The following is an 8,313-nucleotide window of genomic DNA, read 5'->3' on the forward strand; positions in this document are numbered from 1 at the left end:
TGGGGGGCTCTAGGACACTCACAAATCCAGACTTGCTATTCTCCTACTTCTTGCCCATTGATTCCTGAAAATCTACAGCAGCAGCAGCGTTAGAGCCAAGGTGGGGAACTGCATCCAGCTGACACATTGGATCGAGAACTGGTCCATCCTCCATGGGCCACTTTGACAGGCAGCCTAACATGATCCAACTTTAAAGGAAGTTCTGAGAGCACACTCTGAATTCCTCTCTTCCTCCTTTGCAGCCCCAGCTTGCATTCTGCATCAAATGCTAGCCCTCTGACTGTGATCCCCTGGTGGAGCATTCTCAATGAGGGGGCTTGTGTTTGGTGCCAAATGTGAAAAGTGTCAAATAAATGCAAGGCCTGTCCGCTTGCAGAAGAAGTGTAAGAGAGTGTACCCCTGCCCCACCTGACTGTCATATGATGCCAGGTGGGTGTAGCGGGGCGGACGACTGTGCAAGCCAAATTGGGACCACTGGCAGACTTAATTTGGCCCACAGGCCAGAAAGTTATATGCATCTCTCTCCCTCTCTTTCTCATTTGTTCTTGGGATAATAAGGCAATACTCACAACCAACAACTATTACCTCTTTCTCCTTCCTATGAACACAATACAAGCCTACAGTGTCCAGAGACAAGCAAAGGGACAGAAACAATGAATAGAAACAGAAATACTCTTCCAAATCCAACTCTTAACTCTTAATTTGGGAGCATGTGCAAGGTTCACAGTGGCAAGAAACATCAACGAGGAGGCATTTTAGCACTTGAACAAACAATTTGCAAGAGACTTGCAAAGGACAAGCTTCCACGGTTTGATAACAGCAAGCGAGAGCAATAAACTACAGCCCTTGCAAAGCATCTGGGTGTTCTGTAAGGGTGACGCATCTGCACGCTCCCACCCTCTGGTTCTCCCACTCCCCCTGAAGCTTGGCCCAGCCCCATATCCTATGTCAGTCTGTCTTCTCTTCCTCCTGCCTTGCTTTCCCTGCCTGCGGAGCAGAGCAGAGGCACATTCTGAACCAATAATATTTCACTGCAACACTACAGTCAAGAAGAGACCCCTCTTTGCATAAGAGGAATGTAGTGTTTTGGGGGGCTATTCTACAACAAGGCCTGTGTGAGGCATTTCCCTTACACTCCCTAAAAATTAGTTTCAGCCAGCACTAAGCTTCTCTCCAAGTGAACACTTGATTGTATCCCGGGGAGACTTGCTTTACATGTCTGTTAGCTTTACACCATGAAACTCCACTGGGGAGCATTTTCAGGTCTGCATTACTCTAAACAGCTTCCTTCTGCAACAGGGCCTCCAAAGCTACCCAGAGGATAAGGTTGCGATAGAACAATGGCAGTGCCTGCTGAAGCAGCTTCTGCCACATTGGGTTCACAGAACTGTGCAAAAGTAGGTGGGAGAGGGTTCTGTAGCAGGATCTCGACCCAGGAGCCAGCTCCTAGCATTCCATCCCAACTCTCTCAATGTTCTGGCAACCACTAGTGTGACCAAGAAACAGCCCAAGGAGGGGCTGTGCCAGGAGACTCAAGGCTGCCCACAGACATTTTACGTTGTCTCGATCTGGAATATTGCAAACAGCTGAAAAATGACCAAATGCTGCTCTCTGTTCACTAGGACAACAGAAAAGTTTAGCAACACCCCCCCAAAAAAAGGTTTCCCAAAATGCACCCCTTTATTTTTGCTTTTGTTGGTGAGCAACTACCACCCACTCCATTGGGTACAAAATAAGGACTACAGCTGGAGACAACATTGCAGCAGGAGAAAAACCACTCTCTTACACAGACCCACAGACTCTGGGTTTCCGGGCCTCTACACTAACAGAAGCATTATGAGGGTGTTAGGCATCCTTCAGTGTTGCTTTAGACACACTCCATCCCTCACTCTGCCATAGGATCTCTGCAATACAGTGGTACCTCGGGTTACGTATGCTTCAGGTTACATACGCTTCAGGTTACAGACTCCACTAACCCAGAAATAGTACCTCAAATCGTGCTCCGGCAGCGTGGCGGCAGCACGAGGCCCTATTAGCTAAAGTGGTCCTCAGGTTAAGAACAATTTCAGGTTAAGAATGGACCTCTGGAACGAATTAAGTACTTAACCCAAGGTACCACTGTATACCAAAGTCCCCTCTGCAGCCGAGATGAAAATTCTGGTCCCGGCTGCATCTTCCTGGACTCCAGTTCTCACCATTCCTGGCCACTAGCCATGCTGGCTGGGGGATGACGATGGGAGCTGGGGTCCAGCAACACCTGGAGGGCCTCAGGTCTGTCACACCTCAACCTACACAATCTCAGCCCATCAAGGCCACCAGCAGTTTGCTATTTCAGCACAAGTCCAGAAACAGGGCGCACCTGGTGTGTCTTAGCTTGACTGAGTGCCTGCTGAAGTTGGAAAGAGTTCACACCCAGCCTGCAAGACTCTCTGTGGACAGATGGAGAGAGGCTCAAAAATTGGAGAGGTCTTTTGATAAAGGTCCTGGTCCGAGCTTCCTGTTGCTCAGCAAGCCCAGGGGCCCCAAGGAGGCAGCAGGACTTGCTTGAAAGACGCTGAATGCCCTTCTCTCCCAAGGCTGCTGGAGGTGGGATATGGAGCTACCCAGCCTGCTCTGGTTTCCTGCAGGATGGCTATCCAGATGTTCTCAATTATGCTTCTCTCTCTGCACCAGCCCACCCCCGTCCGCCCCGCTGGCTATTTTCCGGGGAGCCCAACCGACAGCCCCCTCCCATTCCTCCAGATCTTGGCCAGAGATTTGACCGTGGGCCTTTCCCCTCCTTTCTCCCTCCCTCCTCCGGGTGCCAAACCCCGCCACTCCCGCCTGCTTGTCCCTGCTGCCCCACCGATTCTTGCGGGCAGAGAGCGCGCTCCGATGCCAAGCTGCCCTCCCCGGAGGTCCCCAAGCGAGGAGTTGGGTGGGGTGGGCGGCCGAGAGAGAAGGCGAGGCGCGGAAAAACAACTTGAAGAAGCCGAGTTCTGCCTGCCTGCCTGCCAGCCCAGCGAGGGCGGCTCTCGCTAATGGCCAACAGCTGGACGCCAACCACCCCCAACCCCCCCCCCCGCCCGAAAGGCGGGCGAGGCAGCGAGGGCGGGAGAAAGAGGCAGCTACACAGATGTCATTTGTTCCTTCGCTCCGGCTATTTCTTCCCTCGCACACATGGAACGCGCGCGGGGGGGGGGGGGGAGAAGCAGCGGTTTAAACCAAATTAAAACGGGGGGGGGGGAGAGAGTTGGGTCGCGTCTTCTTCCCTCAAGGGGGTGGGTGGGTGTCTTTCGCTCTGTCTGGGCTTTTGAGGCAATTGGCAACCTCCCCCCTTTTTGAACGAAATAAAAGAAGCCAGCTGAGGAGACTCGAGGGCGCAAACTTCGTCCCCTCAGGACTTACCCGGAGCGAGGCGCGCGCGGGGCGGAGGGCTGCCCGTCTCTCGCCTTCCCGGAGCCGCCTTGTTGGGGTCCCTTCCTAGAGTCCGAGGGGCGGGATGGGGGCAGAGAGAGAAAAGGGGGGGGGAGAGAGAAAAGGGGGGGGGGAGCCGTTGAGAAGATGCCGAAGTTTGGGGAGGCGCCTGGGGAGGAGCGGCGCCCCCGGAGCGGGAGGGGGCGAGGGGTAGCGGGGTTAGCGGAGCATCCTCTCAGCCGCCCGAGGTACCTTCTCCTCTCGGCTCCGTCGGCTCCGCGCTGGAGAAGCTGCCTCGCCCGCCGAGCGGGGTCCCCGGAGCTCCGGCAGGCTCCGCCCCTCCCGTTGAGGCCCCGCCTCCGCCGTCGGAAGGGCAGCGGCGAGGAAGAGGAGGAGGAGGAGAAGCGGAGCTGCCCCGCGAGCGGAGCGGACGGACGACGCCTGCTTGTGCCGCCGCGATCGGGCCAGAGAGGGGCCCATCCAAGCCCGGCGTAGTCTTCTGCCTGGTTGTTTGCGAGCTGGTGGGAACGCAGAACCCCGTGAGACCCTCGGGGGTCCCTCCAGCTCCGTGTTTCCCAAACTTGCGTCTCCCACCTGTTTTTGGACTACAGCTCCCATCATCCAAAGGTAGCAGGACCAGTGGTCAGGGATGATGGGAATTGTAGTAAAAAAAAACCCCAGGTGGAGACCCACACACTGTTCTAGCTCAGTATTGTCCGCACTGACTGTGTGTGATGGCCTGGGATTCGGACTCGGAGGAATCCCAGCCTGCACAGGATTCCCCTCCTCCAGAACCAGCTGAGCCGGGGCTGGGGCTTGAGCCTGAAGGGTCCTCAGGTACCAGCTGAGTCTGCTCTGGCTCCGGAGGTGATGGAGGACCCATTGCCTGCAGGTGCTCCACTCTCAGCCTCGTCAGGGGAAGCTGAGGTTGCCTCTGGGTCTGGTGATCCTCCAGCCTCTCCTGAGCTGCAGAGGCTCAGGGCAGAGAGGCGGAGGGAACTAAGTTCCCGCAGGAGGAGTGCTTGCCTCCAGGCCAGGAGAAGCAAGTCACCTGTGGACTGGGGCCACCCTGCGCATCGGGGCAGATAAAAGCCAGTCAGCCCCAGTCCCAAGTTGCGGGAGCAACATTGTTGGCAGCCTGTTCCTGCCTGCACCCTGTCCTGCTCTTCTGCCAGAGTTCCTGACCTCACCTGACTCCCTGTCTTGGACCAGCTTCGGCTTTGACGGACTGCCTCCATACCGCACCCTCGACCTCGGACTGGACTCGGATCTTGCCACACGGATAACCCTCGGGACCAGCACACTGTCAGCCCATCGGGGGTGAAATCCATCTGCCTCAGTATTGCCAGCACTGACTGCCAGCAGCAGCTTTCCAGGATTTCTGGCAGGAGCCTCCCGACTCTGACCTGGAGGGACTGAACTTGGCACCTTCCGCTTGTGAGGCAGAGTCTTTGCCACTGAGCTGTGGCCTTTGCCCTCGCCCTGCTTGTCATTCCCAACAACTGACAGTGTAGGGATTGCCTGGTCGGGCTGGCAGCCACTGCTCCTGGAGCCTCTGACCCAGACCGGACCCTTCTGCCGCCTGAGGCAAAATGGGGAGGTGCTGCCCTGCACAAGTGCCACCCATCCATTCCATGCCACCTCTGCCCAAGCCTCCCTTGCTGGGGTCGCATGGCTGTGGCTTCTGGGTTCCAGCGAGATCTCGCAAGAGCCCTGTGAGTTCACACAGAGGCCTTGCATTCCCAGAACCCCATTGAGAAAGGGATCTCAGGAAGGTCTTGGGAGGTCTCTGCAAGATTTTGCGGGGTTCTTGCGAGATTTCACCGGAAGCCCCTGCAACTGTGTTGGCAGCGGGGGCACACCTGTGAAGGCACCTGTCTCGGTCTGCCTTGTGGAAGGGCCGACCTTGCTGTGTACACACTGTCAAGTAAAAACCCCACTTATTTTGGTTGAACTTCCTCTTAAATGCATATCAGCTGCAACCAATCTTGATTTCAATGGATTTTTGTATTCCTCCTTATCAGTGCTGTTTTTCCAGAACTCGCCATGAAAGCCTCCCTCGTTCTCTTAGAATGCCAAAGGCACCCACCTGAGAGGTGCTGGAACTGAGTTCCGGCTGGGGTGTGTGTGGAAAGTGCCCTGCTTGTAATATGGCATAAGCAGTCTGCCCCCTACTCACAACTCCACCCCTCTAAGCTATGTGCCCCTGGCATCTTAACTGTCAGAACTGTTGTGCTGGCATATCGATCATGGCTCTGTGGTGGTTCTCTCCGCAGAAGGGTGCAGAAAGTGGTGTTTTAACATGGAAGCTTCTCAAGCACCTTCTCTTCCCACGTGAAAAGAAAATAGGAAGATCCATCTAAAAGATAAACCAAGGAGAGGGAGTCACACGAAGCTTAAGAATGGCAGAGAAATAGGTTGTTGCTCAAGTCAGATCAGTTGCAAAGGAGAACGCTAGCTTTCAGGGGAGATGCCTGTTCCCCCACCCCCTGAAATGCTAAATTTAGTGCACAGCAAGAGTTGACAAAGTAGCCTCCAGGGAGAAAGTTCACACACACACTTGCTTTACTTGATTGCTGAAACATCAAAGGATGTTTTGCACATGTGTAAAAGCCTCCGCAGCTCTAACACCACAAAAATAACTTTCATATCAGCTCAGCTGCAGGACCCTTCGGTGGAGTCACTTCACAACTTGAACTGTACTCAGGAAATATACATGCACGACCAAAGTGGCAGCCTCTTGCAAAGGCAGTGTGGGGTGCTGGGTTGGGGAGGGAAATGTCTGCCTGGCAACAGCTTCTGTCACTTCCAGGCAGACTACAGGCTGCCATTGCCCACCATTTTCGGGAGGAGGCAAATGGACCAGAGGAGTAAGCTGGGAGGGCAGTTAAGTAGGTATATCAAAGTTTATGGCGCAATGGCAGCTTGGGCACATATGTGCTGTGCTCTAGCCTAGTTGCACACATAGGAGAGTTCCTTTGTCAATTATTTCTTCCTAATAATTTGAACGGTCTTGACAAGAAGACAGCGATTCACTAGAGCTCAGGGACCCAAATAAAGCTTGTTGACCGATCCTGTCACTCAGAAACAAAGAACTGGGTATGCAGAAAGGCAGAGATGGGGAACGTGGGGGCCTCAATATGTTGCTTGGTCCCAGCTCACATCAGGCCTAAGGGTGGCGCTGTGGGTTAAACCACTGAGCCTCTTGGGCTTGCCGATCAGAAGATTGGCGGTTCGAATCCCCGCGACGGGGTGAGCTCCCGTTGCTCGATCCCTGCTCCTGCCAACCTAGCAGTTCGAAAGCACATCAAAGTGCAAGTAGATAAATAGGTACCACTCCGGCAGGAAGGTAAACGGCATTTCCGTGCACTGCTCTGGTTCTCCAATGGCTTAGTCATGCTGGCCACATGACCCGGAAGCTGTACGCCGGCTCCCTCAGCCAGTAAAGCGAGATGAGCGCTGCAACCCCAGAGTCGGTAACGACTGGACCTAATGGTCAGGGGTCCCTTTACCCTTTACCTTTACACATCAGGCCTAGCCAGCATGGCCAATGGCTCATGGCCAAGAATGATGGCAGCTGCAAGTCCAGCAACTTCTGGAGGGACCATGGGTTCCTCACGCCTGCAGAATCTGCTGTGCACTTGAGAATTGTGGGCACTCTGGCAAGATGCATTTAAAAGGGAGAGAAACGACACAAGGCATGTATATGGGTGGGACCTTCCTCCTCAATTCATGCTGATGGTAAGGAACTTTCTGCCCAACCCTTAACTGAGCCAGGACAACTTCCTTCTTTCAGTCCTTAATGCATCTGACCATAATTGAAGTCTTGGCTTCAGGTCAACAAGCTTGTTGGTCTGGTCTCCTCACAGCTTCTCACAAGCTGGGAGGTAGATCAGCTGGCAGAAGTCCCCCGAGTCACAAAATAGTCCCTGTAGGCCTTTTAATGGCCTGGTCTTTCCTGTAAAGATTTCCAGTTCCATTACATCTGTGATATTCAGCGGTTGCCCCAAACACAGAGCTCTGCAGACATCGAAGAAGGGACAGCGTGGGCAGCCTCGTGATTTGGATAACCGTTCAGTTCCTCCCAGCCAGTTGCCAGCAGCTAGCATGCCTTTGTATCAGAGCAGTTCCTCTTGAGCTCACCCCAAGGGGATTGTGGTGGGGCAGCTTCCCCCTCCTCTTATCGATACATTGGTAGTGGGTAGGAGAGAGTTGGGGCAGCAGGCAGGAAGTGTTCACCCCATGAGTGTCGCCCAAAGGGAGGGCACAGATTGAGCTGGCAGCTGCTAGGAAGTGATTCATTCAATAACAGAGGAGGAGGGAAGATAACATGAGCAAATGAGATGCTCATGTTACATTGGGTGTCATTCTGGCACAGGTTTGGAGGGGATCCCAATTTTTGTAGTTTGTAGTTAATAAGCCTGTTGTTCCTTCAGGAAGAACAAGAACATTTACCGTAGAAATCACAGGGGGGCTAAAAAGTGACAAGTCTACCTTATAGCATCCATCTATATTTCTAAATACACTTTCATGAAAGGAGTGAACATGCCCTCCTACATTTCTCCGATGAAAATAGGGACGTCCCATTCCATAATGATAATTTTACTATTTATACTCCAGACATCTTACTGGGTTGCCCCAGCCACTCTAGGCAGTTTTCAACATACAGTGGTGCCTCGCAAGACGAAATTAATTCGTTCTGCGAGTTTTTTAGTTCTACGAGTTTTTTCGTCTTGCAAAGCACCACTGCATATTGACGGTTTCCCATTGCATTGGCAGTTTTTTAAAAAAGGCGCAAGACGTTTCATCTTGCGAAGCGACTCAGAAAACGAAAAACTCTTTCGTCTTGCGAGTTTTTCGTCTTCCGAGGCATTCGTCTTGCGAGGTACCACTGTATATAAAAACACAATAAAACAT

General features: G+C 53.4%; 1 protein-coding gene across 6 annotated transcripts in view; it reads right to left on the reverse strand.

Moving 5' to 3' along the window:
• The window catches only part of KANK2 (KN motif and ankyrin repeat domains 2), a 79,307-nt gene extending 75,591 nt beyond the window's left edge, over window positions 1-3,716 (reverse strand). The window contains exons 1-3 of one of the 6 annotated variants that reach the window (XM_083419653.1): window positions 3,649-3,714; window positions 3,388-3,462; window positions 2,360-2,429 (exon numbers count right to left, since the gene is read on the reverse strand). The gene's annotated coding sequence lies outside the window, so the exon portion shown is untranslated. Of the gene's footprint in view, window positions 1-2,359; window positions 2,430-2,845; window positions 2,891-3,387 lie in introns of those variants that run through there. The other 5 variants (XM_083419651.1, XM_083419652.1, XM_083419654.1 and 2 more) reach the window with 5 other exon arrangements.
• Between the last annotated feature and the right edge of the window lie 4,597 nt (window positions 3,717-8,313).

This window comes from Podarcis tiliguerta (genome assembly GCF_965153285.1).
Source record: "Podarcis tiliguerta genome assembly, chromosome: 17".
Classification (NCBI taxonomy): Eukaryota; Metazoa; Chordata; class Lepidosauria; order Squamata; family Lacertidae; genus Podarcis; species Podarcis tiliguerta.